This window comes from Pipistrellus hanaki (assembly GCF_964339955.1).
Source record: "Pipistrellus hanaki genome assembly, chromosome: 7".
NCBI lineage: Eukaryota > Metazoa > Chordata > Mammalia > Chiroptera > Vespertilionidae > Pipistrellus > Pipistrellus hanaki.
In genome coordinates this window covers 14836596-14853239 of record NC_140509.1, presented here as the reverse complement: position 1 = coordinate 14853239, position 16644 = coordinate 14836596, and the positions used below count along the sequence as shown (strand labels likewise).

General features: G+C 42.1%; 1 protein-coding gene across 3 annotated transcripts in view; it reads left to right on the top strand.

The window, feature by feature from the left end:
- Positions 1 to 16644, top strand: part of RCAN2 (regulator of calcineurin 2) — a 223897-nt gene that overhangs the window by 112890 nt on the left and 94363 nt on the right. The window lies entirely within an intron of this gene.

The window sequence follows — 16644 nt, the reverse complement described above, 5'->3', positions numbered from 1 at the left end:
AAGAGCTACAATGTGCCTGCCACACACTATGGTAGATGCTGGGGAAACAACAGTGAATGTGTGACCATCAGTGTTCCTGACCTCATAGATCTTACACTCCAATAGAGAAACCAATACAAAGGTAAACACATTTATGATGTGATGGTGGAAATAAGTGCTTTTGGGAGAAATAAAGCAGGGTAAAGTGTTAGGGAGTGGGTGGATACTATGTTAGAATGGTAAGGAAAGGCCAGCTTGAAGAGGTGACATTTGAAATTGGACCTGAATGAAGGGAAGGAGGGAGTCATGTGAAGATAAAGAACTTTCCAACTAAAGCAACAGCAGTGCAAAGGCTCTGGGGCAGGGGTGTGCTTGGCGGATTAAAGCAACAACAAGAACGTCTGCATGGTTGGAACACGATAAAGAAGGAGGAGAGCCATGGAAAGTCAGGTCAGGTGGGGGCCATGACCAGAGGAAATAGGTTCTTATAGACCATGATGAAGATTTGGGATCTTGCTCTCAGTATAACAAGAAGTCACTGGAAGGTGAGAGCAAGGAATGATAGGAACTGATTGGCTTTTTAGAAGTTTGATCACTTTGGCCTCTGTGTGGGAATGGACTGTGGAGCCAGAAGGGAAGTCAGGAGACTAGTCAGGAGGCTCCAGGTGAGAGAAAATGATGGTTTGAATTAGAGATGGAAGCGGCAAGAATGGTCAAATTTGAGGTGGACTTTGGCAGTTTGGTCAACAGGATCTGCAAAGATGTTTGATGTGGACCAGAAAGGGAGAGAGGAATGGCTTTGGGGTGAACAATGCTGTCTTTCTCTGAGATGGGCATTTGTGTATCAACTTACATTTTCTGTGCATATCTTTCTCACATACCAGATTTAAAATATTTTGGACCAGAAATCCTTACTTATTCTGCTCTCTTCTCTTTTTCTCTCTTTAATAGTGACTTCCCTAGTACTTTGCACATAGTAAGTGCACAATAAAAGGGGTGAAACAAGTAAATATGTTTGTGAATAAATTATCCCTTCATTTTAGTATTTGTTCTCGATTTGCTGTATGGTTTTGGGGAAATGGCTCGTTTTCTGGCTCAATTTTGCCATTATGAAATAAGACTCATCATATTTGCCTTGGGAACATTAAGTGCAGCATCAATATACCTAATGATGGCTGGCAAATAGTTTGAAGGCAGCAGTGGAGAATCCTCTATGGCAACGCAGAGGATTGGACATAATTTGGGAAAACTGTCTTACTGAGCAGTCATTTCATATCCTGCATTTCAGACTTGGAAGGAGCTCTTTGGGCATGTGAAGGGCCCAAAGTGGGGTTCCAGAATCAATGGGGAGGCAGGGAAGCCCCTCAAAACGAGCTTGGAGTATAAGGGGGTACCAGAGTTTATTGCTCCAACAGATTCTTTCTGAGGAAAAATTGACTGTCATCTAGGGTTCTTAATTCACTTTATGACTATTTAAGGACAAAGGACATGTACATTAGCCTCTTTTATCCACTCAAATCATGGAGGATGTGATGATCTGACACATCAATCATGCCTCTGATGTGGATTTTTTTTCTTCTTTTATGAAATACTTACAAAATTAAAAAGCACTCTCTTATCACCTACTGAATCTGGGTTCAGTCACCTCTGATCCATCACAGAACAACTGTTTAATTTCCTCAACTCAGAAAGTGACACAGACATTATTTCAGGTGTTTTACTAGCTGCACCATCACTGGGAACCTAGCCCTTAAGGTTGAAAATGATGGATGCTTTGATTTAAATCAGTGTTGTATTTTGCTCAGGCCTTTCAGATAGCTAAGCCCTCTTCTCCAGATTCTCAACAATAAAAGGTCTTGCTCATTTATTCTTACACAGATTTGGTTTACTCATTAAAATGCCAGTAAAGAAATGTGCCTTCTGGTTTTTTTTGTTTGTTTGTTTGTTTGTTTGTTTGTTTGTTTAAGCTTCTATTTAAGAGCTATCGCTCAGTTAGTTAGCCCAAATTTTAAATGTGAGAATAATCTTTAAGCTGAACCTGCCATTGAGTGAAACCTGGACACTTCGGGCAATGACTAATTTTATTTTATTTTTTTGCCAGAATTCTTTAATAGACCATTAAGCTCTTTACGCAGTTGATAATTCTCATTTTAATGGTTTGCCTTAATTTGAGATTTTAGTGAATTGGAGTATTTTAGATAATGTGGAAAAGTATTATTAAAATTCCAATAGGAAAAATACTCATCTCCTCATAAAATATATGGAACGGATCCCTTACATTTTTGTTGAGATTGTTAATGGTATACTTTAAAGAATAAAGTCAAACACTTTACATTAGAATTCATGGCTTAAACCAGAATAAATCTTCGGGGGTCACAGGCTGGAGAGCAGTGATTAAATCTGAAGGATTTTCATACACCTGACCACAATGTCGGGTTCTTGACATTCTGACCTAAAGCAAAGGGCATGGTATGGGAAGGAGTGAGATCAAGATTCCAGACTTGATTCTCTTGTTAACTTGATGAATGACCTAAGTACATTATATGTGTCCACCCAGAATGGGGAATTCAAATAGAAGCAAATGATTCAAATGATTGGTTTGATGAATATTTCACATTTTTTTTACCCATTAATCAGTTGATGAACATTTATATTGTCTTCAATCTTTGGCCATTATAACAAAGCCACTATGAACACATGCCCACAAGTCTTGTGTCAAACTATTTTCATTTCTTTTGGGTAAATAACTTGTAGTGGAATTTCTAGGTCATATCTTAATTTTATGTTTAGTTGTTTTTTGTGTGTATTTTCTTAAGTCTTGTCAAAACAAGGTCACTAAAATTAGGTTGCCTCCCCCCAAAATGGGAAAAGAGCGAGGATTTTATGTTTAGTTTTTTTAAATACTGCAAAATGATTTTCCTAAGTGGCTGCCCTATTTTACATTCTCACAAGAAATATTGATAGATAAGGATCTACTTTCCTATTTGAAAGTCACTTTTTGCTGGATATCTAAATCTAGGTTGATAGTTTAACATTTTTCTTTCTTTAAATATGTTTCTCCATGGTGTTTTGGCCACTGTTGTTTCTCAAAAATGTTTGTCATTTTCAGTTATTCTTCTGTGTGCGGTATGTCTTTTTCCTCTTCCTGTTTTGAATAGTTTCTCTTTAATTTTGAATTTTAAAGTATAACCATGATGTTTCTAGATGTGGTCATCTCAGAATTTAATGAGCTTCTTGGATTTATGCATTGGCATCTTTAATTAATTTGGAGAAATTTTTGACTATTTAGATATTTCTTCTGCATCATTCTCTCCTATATTTGGGACTCTTGTTGTACATATGTTCAAATACTTTATATTGTCCCACAGATACTTATTTTAAATTTTGACTGGATAAAGTATTGGCTTTACAGACTTGCTTTTTGGTACTTGATGGAATTCTAATCCATTATTCTAGCCCATGTGAAACTCTAAAGTTTATTAGGGATTCATCTGGCTTCTCCTTATACCTGCCTAGTAAATTTTTCTTTCTCCCACTATTATACAAAAGATGAAAGCAGACATGTGTTTATTTTCTCATGAAAAGCACTCATCACTTTAAGGAACTCAGTTCATTTAAGTTGCTTTTTCATCAGCTTTCTGAAGAGCTTTTAAAAGTCTGTGATTGTATAGTGCGTGTGGCTTTTCCTTTTTGAGAGTTGCACAATGGTCTCCTACAAGTTTCTATATTTACTATAAATGGAAGTTGCTGTGTGCTGTACTTATTTTTTTAAAGGCTCCTGAATTCCAGAAAGATTGTTCTGAGTCACATTTCTACTAACAGAGTATTGAAACTTCATTTATACTCTATCAAAATAATAACACACACAATTTAAACGCACAGCCCAGAGCCATACTTGCTGAAGACTTCCTCTTTGATAAGTTTATTTAGGATTCCACCACTGGAATTCTATGTCTTTTTCCACCTTATCTTCCATACCATGTGTCCCAAAAGCACAGCACAAAGAAAACTCCATCCAAATGCACAATATTGTGTAGAGCATTTGCCCTGAGGCTCTTACTCCTTAACCTATTTTGATGAATTACCTTGGCTGACCTGAACAGTAACCTAAAAATCTCATGCCCCCCCTCCTTCTCTTGATCCCAGCACCAATTCTCTACTTGTTTTTCCTACTCTTGACACCCCAACTCTGGAAATAAACAAACAAAAGATATATCTCAGTGAAAAGAAGCATGTGATTTCTCCACATTTTGGAAATTTCCAAAGGTATTGACATGCGCAGCAGATACCCGCATCCCAAACCACAATCTAGAAGGTAGGAATATGAATAATCAGCCTGACATCTTATACCAGACACTGTCCTTTAGTGCATTTCCATGTGGCTTCTTCTTCTTCTTCTTTTTTTTAAAAATATATTTTTATTGATTTTTTACAGAGAGGAAGGGAGAGAGAGAGATAGAGAGCCAGAAACATCGATGAGAGAGAAACATCGTCCAGCTGCCTCTTGCACACCCCCTACCGGGGATGTGCCCGCAACCAACGTACATGCCCTTGACCGGAATTGAACCTGGGACCTTTCAGTCCACAGACCGATGCTCTACTGCTGAGCCAAACCAGTTTCTTTCCTCTTCCTCTTTACCTTCCTCTGTTGTAGCTTTTGGACTTACCACAAATCCTTCTTAAAAAGGGAGAGCAAATGAAAGAACACATGGGTAATAAAAGAAGATTTACTTTTTTAGATGCCTTCTTTAGCCCTAAAATAGTTAGAAATATAAAGTAAGTCACTGGATGTTCTTACCTGCCACTTTTAGGGAGGTGGCCATGAAGTACAGGGCATTAATAGTCTGCAGCTCAACAGGGCTCAGCAACATAAGCATAATTTTATGTCACCATCTGGATTATTTTTTTTTATTTGAAATCTCACCCAGAATGAGTGTGTGTCTATTATTAACTCATCTGATTAAAAAAATTGTGAATCTTTTCTGATCTTATCCATTTTCTTTCTTGGCTTTCCAGATATTTTCTCCCTGGTCTCTAACCGTTATGTGTCAAATAAGAATATGACTCCTTGCTCACGTGCTGATTGAAGACATTCAAATTAAATTTAACATGAAAGATGTCCACATTCAGGGATTCAATCCTCTTTCAGTTCTGTCTCCATTTGGTTTTTTATTCTATATAAATATAAATTTTGTATTAGGAGAAGGCATACATGAACACACACAGTACACATGCATGCTGAATTCTTTGAGATAATGCCATCTGCTCTACCAAATAGGATCCCAAATCTCAGTGGCTTACCAGAAAACAGGCTTATTTCCCACTCATGTAAAACCCCATTGACAGTGTGATAGGGGAGGAGGAGGAAGGAATTAGGAATGTACTCCATGCAGTCACTCAGAGACCTAGGCTGAGAGAGGCTCTGCTGTCTTCAACACTTGGCTCAGAGATCGGTGTGAAGAAGAGACACGAGAGTCCTGCAGGGAGCGCTATGGCAAGCCTGAGAGTGGCATTCTGTAATTCTGTTCCTACGCCATTGCCCAGAATTCAGTCACAGGGTCAGTCTTGAGCTGGCAACCATAGCCCTGGTTGGGAAACCATGTTCCAGAGACAGATTTATATTATGGAAGTGCTGGGGTCTTATCCACAGTTGCAAGGTTCAGGAATCTGGAGAAGGGCTGTGATGTCAATTAAATAAACTAAACAAGAAATATAAATTTGGGAGGTATGTTTGGGGAGCAAGGGGAGGTTTAGCTCTAGTGACTAAGCTCCCTGAATCTCTGGCCTCAAGACTTTTAATTCACACATTTTGCCTTTTAGCAAAGCAGATACACATATCAAAGGTAAGGTTTGGTAAACAGTAAACGATTATCATGTTGAGGGAACTGCTGGCAGCAGACAATAACATGCAGATCTTCAGCCCTGCTGAACCCCCAGATTCATCAGCGTTCTGATGAACTTCGTGCATTTTATTATGCCCTGCTGGAATTAGCCTCCAGCACAACCTTCTGTGGACTTTCAACCATCTCTATACACATAAATACACCTGAGGCTACATGGCTGTGCTTCTTAGTTCTTCCACTATAAGTCTCCAGAGCTTTTAAAGCTGAGGATGTAAGAAAAATGGTGATGGGGTGGGAGACTTCATGCTAAGCATGGAGGACTGAAGCTAGTGGAGCTGCTGCCAGAATAGAATCACTTAGAAATAATCCATTCATGAAAAGAAGTGAGGATTGTCCATGCAATCTTTCATTTATTTATCAGACATTATCTGAAACCACTTATTAAGTGCTGAGACTACAATAAAACATTTAAACCATACAGCTGGGTAAGTGCTCTTCTGGGCTTATGTGCATCATGTATATGGAAGTCAAATGCATTATTCTAGTGGGGGAGGCTGGCCATGAGAAATCCCCAGCAGAAGGGCTCAGAGGACTGATTTCTAACATTGTCTCCTCTGCAGCCCTAGTTCTAACTTCACACTCCACTCTCCAGGACAGGAACATGGTCATATTCCCTTAGTAGAAAGGTCTTTCTGAACACAGATTGTTTGCAGGATGGATTAAAGAGCAGTGAACTTAGAGGCAGCAAGAATCAAGATGCTTCTGTTCTAGCCTTTGCTGCTTTTTTCTTCCTATGGTACAAAATTCAAACTCCTACCCATAACTCACACGCCCTTGCCTGACAGTCTAGCTGCATTTTCCATGTTTTCAAACCCAAATCCCTAACTCTGCTTAAAATCAATAGATTTTTGGAAATTTCTGCAGTATTGGTCTACTCATAGTATTTCATACTTCAACACATCATCCCAGGCTCCTGCCTACGCTTCCCATCTCCCTACTTGTTGTCTTCCTACTTGTTCCCAACTACCTTTTAAAGTTCAGCAAAATATTCTTTACTTAGGAAAAGCTTCTCTAATGCCACCTCAGAAGATAGAGTCAGAGAGAGAGGGCCCTTTGACAACCTCACTAATTCTCTGGACCGCCAAGAAGGAATCAGAGATGACTGAGGTTGCGATGCAAGGTGGCTGGGTGGAAGGTGGTGCCACAATTGAAGCAGGGAGCACGGGAAGCCTAGCAGGCTTGGTGGGGCAATTAGAAGTTCAGTTCCAAAAATGGGACAGTTGTTTTCCTACAAGTAATTGGTTTTTTTGCTCCATAAGTTTTAAATTTCAAATATAGAGTAAGACTCATCAAATACTTTCATGTATTTACAACTCAAATGAGTATCTATACATTTCTAAAGGAAAGTAGAAGTAGTTGCATAGAAAGACCACTATTCATAGATTTGATGTAATTTCCTCTCAGATTTTAGCATGAAAGAGGGTGAAAGGAACCATTTGCCCAGTCTTGACTAGTCAGAAATAGAACAGCTTTGCAATAATGCTCACCCCTAATTGATAACTTTAAAGACTAGCACCTGTTACCACTTTTAGTCTTAATCTCAGTTTTTACGCTTACTTTTCCTTTCTGCCTTTTTACTTAAGTGAAGATTCATGATAATAGCTAAAGATCGAAGGGAATGAATGTGGACACGTACCTCACTGTCGTGGATGTATAAAACTGATCACTATTTGTTTTTGACACCTACTTAGCTAAGCTACTTTACATAAACTTACCTCTGTCTATCCAGGCTTGCCTTTAGAGTCTGCTCTCCTCCCACCCTCCCTGCTCCATTTCTCCTTTTTCTGGTACCTCCAACCTGCTTTCCTTCCTATTCTGATAATTACTTTGACAGCCAGTTAATTGTTATATCCTGAACATTGCATCTTGCGGTGTTTCTCATATCCATTCCTTTCCCAATATTATTGCTTTATCTCCATAATCCAACCCCTCAGTGCCTTTGAGATTACCAACATTTACAACCCCTCTCCACTCCAATTCAACCTAGTGTGCAGTTTTTTAAAGTAAACTTTTGATAGATCCCATACCTTACTGAGTGAAATACACTTATATTAGTAATGACCCTGGCACTCAAAAGTTTTATCTGTGTGGCCACAGCTCTCCCTTCTGATCTTATAACTCACCACTGCTTGGCTTAGCTTTGCGTTCCAACTCAATGGGCTGCTCACTGGTCCTTAAACAGCCTCTTGCTCATAAGACCTTGATTCATCTTAGTTCTACCCAGTGTGCATACCAAGCACCTCCTTCTTTCTTTGAGGCTTTCTGATTTTGCTGGTAGGTGGGATCTTTCATCTCTTTAAGGGACCCACCCTTGTCCCTGGTACCCTCTTCTCCTTGGAGATAAGATTTTGAAACTTTAACCATGCTATACCTCCCTCTTGTCCCTGACAACCCCTCCCCACTTTCCCTACCCAGTGTGGTCACTGAGTTCTCTCATATTTCTACAATGTCTCTGGCATTGCTCATTGCCTAATTTGGCTCCTCATTGCCACTGGCTTAGATAATTCTCTTAGAAATGCAGCAAGTTGATTTCTACCCTCATAAAGTTCCTTTGAGATGACAGGTCTCTTGTCTCCTGCCTTTGTTACTTTCCAACCCAGCCTTGACACCACAACTCAAAGTCTGTCCAAAGTGCAGACGTGTTCATCTTCTCCTCTCCAGAGCATTCAAGTCTGCACAGCAGAGGAGTTGGGCGCTCACACTCTGGAAGCCAGTGAGTGGCATTTGACCTACCTCCACCACTTCCCAGCTGGTCAGCCTTGGGCACATGACTTCCTCATCTCTAAACAGCCTGTTGTGAAGTGCACATAGCATACTGCTAATAAAATTTTTAAGAGTGACTTCACAAAGTGAGCCCCAGGTACATGATAGTATAACAGGATGTTAAATTGCAAGTTTCAGCTAGACCAAGGTAAAATAGCAAATGGGACCTTTCAAGCAAAGTTAGGTATCAGGCCAATACACAGATTTTCAAAGCAGGTGGCCAGGAGTGAGTGAGCCAGTTCTAACGCCTGCAGGATAAGGAATAGGGTGAAGCCAATGGAGATGGGAAGACTGTCTGTGAGGACGGTCTTTTCTTAGCAGAAATCCATCCTGGACTCTGCTGTCACCTCAGGAAGGAAGTTTGGGATGGTGCCAGCTCCCTCACCTCAGATCTGATTGAGGGAGAGGGGAGAGCATCTCCATGGGACAAATTAGAAACTTGAATGTGTCTCCGGATGAATGACTTCTACTTTATTGTCCCTTGTCCCTTGTTATTTAACCTAGAGCGGTGTGTGTGCCTGTGTGTGTGTGTGTGTGTGTGTGTGTGTGTGTGTGTGTGTTAGCCAGGGCTCTTCTGGTTGTTAGTGACAGCAACACTATCTGAATCAGCATGGGAGAGAAGGGAGCATTGGTTGGTATAACACTAGACTTTTTAACATAACCAAGGGGAGTGTTGAATAAGTGGCCCAAGGTCGTCAGGGTGCCACAGGGCCTGAGGGGCACCTGGAGATGAAGACTCCAGTGCTTCCAGGACTTCATTTTTTGACTTCTACTTCCTGTTTATGTCTGAATTTGCTTTATGATGAAAAATCTTGGCTGGCAACAGTTCCAAGCTTCTGACACCACAGAGAACAGGTGCTCTTGACCCAGTTTGGGTTTGGAAAATTTTTACGAAAACTCTGACAGGCTTGGCCGGGTCAGGGCTGCCCCCAGACAAGTCCAGGATGAGCAGAGGAGGAGCAGTTCCCAGAGAATTTGCTGCCCAGAAGACAGGCGTGCCTCGATAACATCCTATTTGTGTTCATCCCTATAATTTTTCAAGTGTGTCAGCTTCTTAGGTATAGCACTGCCTGGTATAAAATGCACCATCCAGTTCAGACGTGGAGGATGGGAAGGGAAATATGTCTTCCTAAAGCATGGATCGAGGCAGAGAGAAAACCCTGGAGAATGGGGAGGAGGGTGAGACAAAGAAGAAGTGATAATAGCTTCTTCGGGGTGCCACTCAGGGACGGGCCATAATATATCTGTGGGCCTCGAGGGTGCTAACTGGGCAGTGGTGGAATGAGGATGGTCCCTGAGTCTGACCAAGGGCATTGCAGCGCCACTTACATGGGACTTGTACAGATGGTGAGCTTGCATTGTGTCCTTCCTCCCCTTCCAGGGTCCTTCTCACTTCTTATGGGCCTTTCCTGCCTCTACCTCACTATCCCCATAGCCCATTGACTTGAGGCACCTTCATCTGCTCACCCTCCCTTCTCAGGGTCACTCTCCTTTACAGGACCCAGTTGATAGACTTACTTCTAGTCCATGTCTTCAGCAGCTTTATAAGAGGAAAAGATTCCACTCATTCAATGATTCATTCCCCCAGCACAGCTCCCACTCTGCAGGGTACAGGGTGACCAAGGTGGAGGGGCCCTGCCCTCCTGGAGCTTGCATTCCAATGGGAGAGACCGAAACTACACGAATAAATATGTAACATTGGTTAGTGACAAATGCTTTGTAGGAAAATAAAACAGGGTGAGGAGATAGAGAGAAGAGTGCTATTTAGATGGGCTGACTGGGCAGGCTTCCCTGGGCCGGGCATTGGAGCAGAGGCTTGAGTGCTATGGATAAGCGAACCCGGTCTAGATTGGTGAAATGCATTCATTGCAGGCAAGGGAGCACCAAGTGCAAGAGCCTGGAGGTGAGAATGGGTTTGGCATATGATGACCAGACCTAAGTGAGGTATAAAAAAGAAGAAAGGCAAATGGCTCTTATGGAATGAAAAAATGATCCCCCTTACTCATAACTAGATTAATGCAAACTGAAAACTCACTGAGGAGCATCGGTGGGTGTTTAGGACTTTTTTTAAATCCTCATCCAAGGACATGTTTATTGATGAGAGAGAGAGAGAGAGAGAGAGAGAGAGAGAGAGAGAGAGAGAGAGAAATCAACATGAGAGAGAAACATTGAAGAGTTGCCTGACTGATAAATAAATTTAGAAACATTTTAGCAACAATTGAACCTTTAAAAGTAAATGTTTCTAAAAGTAAACATTTTAGAAACCAAAGAACCTAACTTGTCATCCAGTTGATGGAATTAGAGAAACTATTCCAAATGACTGTAAGACCAAAATTTGAATTCCCTTTATTGGCTATACCCAAAGGACAAAACAGCAACAACAAAAAACCAGGGGAAAATATCTTAAATTGTTCCTGGTAGTATCTATACTAATAAAAGGGTAATATGCTAATTAGAGTGGATGTCTTCTGGACGTCCTTCCAGAAAAGCTGCAGTGGCTGTGAGGGTCAAGGCTCAGGCAGCCATGGGCAGCTATGAAGGGCTAAGGCTCAGGCCAGCAGTGGCAGCAGCAGCAGTGGGGTAATGGAGGTGGTGCCTTCTCCTGATCCACCAAGTCACCTCCCACAGAGGCATTTAGAGGCAATCAAGCCAGCAGGGGGCCAAATTAGGATCAATCACACTGGCAGGGGGCAAGGTAGGGGCAATCAAGCTGGCAGGGGGTCAAAGTAGGGGCAATCAGGCTGGCAGGGGGGCAAGGTAGAGGTGATCAGGCCAGCAGGTTAGGGAGAGGGGTTAGGGGCAATCAGGCAGGCAGGCAGGTGAACAGTTAGGAGCCAGCAGTCCTGAATTGCAAGAGGGATGTTCGAGGGGTCCCAGATTGGAGGGGGGTGCAGGCTGGACTGAGGGACACCCCCCAAATACACGAATTTCATGCACTGGGCCTCTAGTTTATATTGTGATTCTGAGTCTGCTATGCATATAGTGTGGGATAAGGCAAGGGAGTAATTATGTTAAGGACCATGATATGTGATGTGGAAGAAAGAGGATGCAGGTGCAAGATGGGTAAGTTTCAGTAAAAATACGGTAGTTCTGTATTTGGATTGTACTGATCAGTCTGAACTCATTGTGTATGCTATCCTTAAACTATATTTGCATATTTCCTATCTCTGACTGTTTTAAAGCTTTAAAACAATAACCAACACAGTGCAAAGAGCACCTCTTTATCTAAGTAAATGGATTAGGATATTAAAACATGTTGAAATACTGACTAAATTGAACTAGGCTCTTTGGAGAAATGGCTGATTTCTTATCTAGGGCTAGAAATGGACATGAGTCTGGGACAGCTTGTCATGCCAGAAGGATGATGGGATTGTGTCAAAAAGACACAGGAGCCAACCTATTAGACTCTGACCAGTCAATGATGGACATCACTAGCAAAATTACAATGGGTTTAAAGCCATCCAATATGTATAATAAATTCATAATGACACTTAAAGAAGAAACCCTCAATCATCTTTGAAGGATAATAAAGGGACAAATCGTTCTTTTTAACCCAAAACTAGTTAATAAAGGAAGAGAATCAAGTATGTATTTGCCTGTCATATAAAATGTAGCTCACGGTTGCTACATCGTAGGGGTGTCGAACTCAATCAGAGAAGGGGCCAAAATCTAAAATCCAGCCTAAATCGCGGGCCGAATGGTTTACTGAACAGTCATAAACTGACAATGTCATAAACTGACAGCGGAGTGCAGTGATGACAGCGCGGTGCGGGCCACATTGCAAGGCCTGGCGGGCTGGATTTGGCCCGCGGGCCTTGTGTTTGACACATGTGTTTAGAGAGAAGTCGTTCTTTTTAATAGAAGTGTGCCGTGAATGCATGCCGAAGGAATGCCATCGTTTTTGAAAGAATGAACGCCTTATGAAAGAATGAACCCAGGCCTTGAGCACGAAAGGCTGCTCGTACCACAAAGAGAGACAGTTGCATTACATTCTCCCTGCCTTGATCCGTCCTTTAGGAAGACATATTTCCTGCCCCATCCATCTAGGAAGGAGTCTTGCCACGTCTTAATCTTTGAAGCCTTTGGACCTAACTAGCAGGACCTACTGGCAGTGGAGGGACCAATGGAATCACACTATGAAGTTCACCAAGAACGTCTAGACTGGGGGAAATGCTAAATGTCAAATATCATGGCTTCATCATCAGCAAGAAACTACAAGGAAGGAAAAAGAAGGGATGGAGGAGGACCCTATAGATTAAGAGAAATATGAGTGATGACTGTAGTTTGAATCCCAATGCAAACTGTTAAACAAAGCAAAGGAAGGATGGCAGAAGGGGCCCAGGGAGGGGATGGGGAGTAAAGAGGACATGGGTAGTATGGGTGGTGAAATGTGGGCGGGATATTTGGTGATATTGAGGAATTATTCTTGCTTTTCGGGTTTTGTGAGGATAGGTATTGTGATTTCAAAAGAGGGGCCCTTGTCTGTTAGAGATATATAATGAAATATTTATAGACAAAATGATTTTTTAGACATCTGCTTCAAAATAACTTGGTGTGAGTGGGAGGATAGGTGGGGACATGGAACAGGGGTTCTCAATCTTGAATTTGCATCAGATTCACCTGGTGGGCTTGTTAAATTACAGACACTGATCCAGAGCGAGTTTTTTATTTGGTCTTGGGTGTAGCCCAAATAATTTGCCTTCCTGATTTCCCAGGAGGCATTGATGCTGTTGGTCTGGGGACCACACTTTGAGACCTAATGGCAGAAAGGAAACAAGAAAACCTCAAGTTATTCTTGATCTGGGTAGTGGGTACATGAAAGCTCTCATTATTCTATTACTTCTGAACATATTTGAAATTTTCTGTAATAGGCATTAAAGCAGACGCAAGTGACCCAGAAGGACACATAGAAGGAGCAAAGCCTTCAACAACCCATCATTGTAATGGGAACAACTATGCTCATTAGTAGGACAGACTTGGCTGCCGCCTCTTGGCTGCTGCCTCCTGCACAGTTGGAGCTGAGAGCACCAGCTCAGCAATCAATCCCCTTAGAGGACTGCTGGGCCCGAGGGGCAGGGACATGGTCTTTGTTTGAGGGAAGTAGTCTCTGTCTGAGGGGTCTGCATCATGTTGCACCCATTTTCTCGGTGTGGTCAGTCATAGGAAGAGCAGTGGTTTGAATGAATCCTAAGAGTCCCTGGCCATTTCACTGGGAAGAGTGTTCTTGAGCAGAGAGCTGTGCCAGCGGGTTGAGCTGTCAGAGGTGGTGTGATCACTGAACTCAGACGCCCACGTGTCCTCGGACAAGGACCTTCCTGAAACACGTACATCAGGAGGTGTCTCTTTCTATTGGAGGCCATCTACTCACCTGTGAAGATTCATGTAGTCAGTCATACGTCAGATACTTAATGAGTGTCCTACGAAGTGTAAGGCACTTTCCAGCAGGGAACAGGATAGGCAGAAATATCTGCGTATGTGGAGATTAAGTTCTGGTTGGGGGAAACAAGCAATAAACACATAAAGAACTACATGAACAGAGCAATTTCAAATAGTGAAAAGTGCTATGAATGAAATTCAAATAATGAAAAGTGCTATGAATGAAATTCAAATGAAGATGCCTGGTAGTGATTGATTTTGGGTATGTGTGTGCAGACAAGCGTGCATGCATGTGTACACATATTTTAGGTGACCAAGGCAGGCTTCTCCAAGGAGATGATATCTGAGCTGAGAGCTGGGTGAGAAGAAGGAGCCAGTCACCATGAAGAGATCTGGGTCTTTTCAGACAAAGTCAAAAGCAAGTGCAAAGGTTCTGAGATGAGCTTAGCATTTTTTTTTTTTTGAAATGCCAAGACCAGTAGATCTGGGACATGGAAAGCAAAGGGCAAAGTTGGTTATGAGATGAGATGGGAAAGGAGGCAGGAGGAAGGGTATCTAGGGCCTTGTAGCCATTAGCCATGGGGTTTATATACATGCCCTAGACATCTCCAGGGCTGCAAGTCATCCTCAGCTATGAGAAGTCCATTTTATCTAGAGAAACAGGACACATTTTTAAATAGTGAAGCCCCCTAGGGGCTCTGATCTAGAGGAAAAATGAGTGTTTTGTATAATCAATTGAATTATATATCAAATTTGAACCAACCTATTAAAAACAACAACTTTATTTCAGAATCACAATTATATGCTCTCGATGGCTTATAATTCCACCTTAAAAACACTCAATTTACAATTCAGTCCCCTGTTAAAACACATATTCTCCTATGATGGGTAATGCTATGAGTTATCAGTCATTTCATGCTCATGTAAATGGCTTGAGAGCTGTGTCCTTGAAAATATATTTTTAAAAAGAAAGGCGTGAAGTTGGTGGGTTCTTGGGTACAGGAAGGAATCTTCAGGGCAGAAACCAATCAGAAAGGAGAAACTGAGCATGCGTCAGTAACAGGACTAATTTTACAATTTTGGACTTTGCTCTGCTTCCTGGATAGACGAATGTCCTCCTGCCAAGACATGATGGCAAGGCTCTTTTTCTTGAAATAACATATGTGTCTTTTAATAGCCCTTTCCTAAACGGAAAGTGTGAAATAATCCACAGAGCCCAGCGATTACAACGCCCTGCTCCTGCCGCCTGATGCGCCCTGGCCAGCCCTGGACACGCACCCTGGACCTCACCTCTGCGGGCCAGTGTTTTCATGACAATGAAACGTGGTGTCCTGGAGGCAGCTCAAACAGCTGGTGGGGACAGATCATAGGCATCGCTCTGCAACTTTGCGTTCCAGGGACTTCATATCGGTCGCTTGAAATCAGCCACGATGAGATTATTACATCACAGAAATCACCAAACGCCACATATTGGGCTTTTTCTTTTCAGACAGCCGATTTTTAAACACCAGCATGCCACTGCCATGAACCTTAAAAAGAATATTTTAGCGTATGTCCTGGCATATGAAAAAATAGCTGTCTCTTTGTTTTGCCTGTTGAATAGTTGCTAATGGTGTTCAAAATTATATATATATACCATTTACTTTCTCAAAAACTTTGCAGGCATTCCATGGTTGACCAGATAGACACTAAAAGGTCCCTCAAGGCTTTGAGTCATCTAGCTCTTGCTGTCTTGGCTACCCCTGGCTCCAATCAAATTTAATCATTAATGTGCGTTGCCCCTGTCCCCCAAGTACCCTATTCTTTCTTCTGGACATTCTAGTCTGGAGGGCTCTCCTCACCCCCGCTGTGTCTAACAAAGTCTTCCTCATATTTCAGGATCAGAGCAGAGGTCATGTTCTCTTGACCATCCTCTGCCACAGCTCCCTTCCTTTGCCCTTTCTCCAGTGCTCCCACCTAATGCTGCCTGTGCCTCTCTATCACAGCCACAGCCACTGCCTCGAGGTACAGGTCCTTGTCTCCATGTCTTATCGCCTCCCTGGGAATGCAGGCCCCTGGAGGATCCTGATTTTTGCTTATTCATCATTTTATCTTTTATAGCATCTGGTGCAGAGCTTTGCACGCAATTACTACTCTGTTAGGGTTAGTTGAATCATCTGCATATATGGCTTCATATTCTCCACAGTTCCATGGACAACATAGTAATTGACCCCTCCCCCCGCAACACACACACACACACACACACACACACACACAATTTCATCAGTCTAAATATTCATACTGTGGACTGATTTCATTTAGCGTGGGTAATGCCTTATTCAAGGGAACACTAGGCTCAAATGGAGTCCAAAGGGGACCAGCGACAAGACTTCCATCTTCTGTGTGAAATGTCACCTTTCTCATCTGCATGCAAAGTTGGACCACTTTGCTCAATCACGTGATAGAAAGGCGCCCATCCGTTTCAAATCACTGCGCTCCGATGACCACCGCTGAGGGTGCACCTGAGTCCCGGTGGGGACAGATCCTGCTGGAACGTTAGTGAGTTCTGCTGGTACTTCTATACCTAATAATGAAATAAAAACGAATCTGCTATTTTTCCTTTGCTCATTCCTACTGGGAAAGA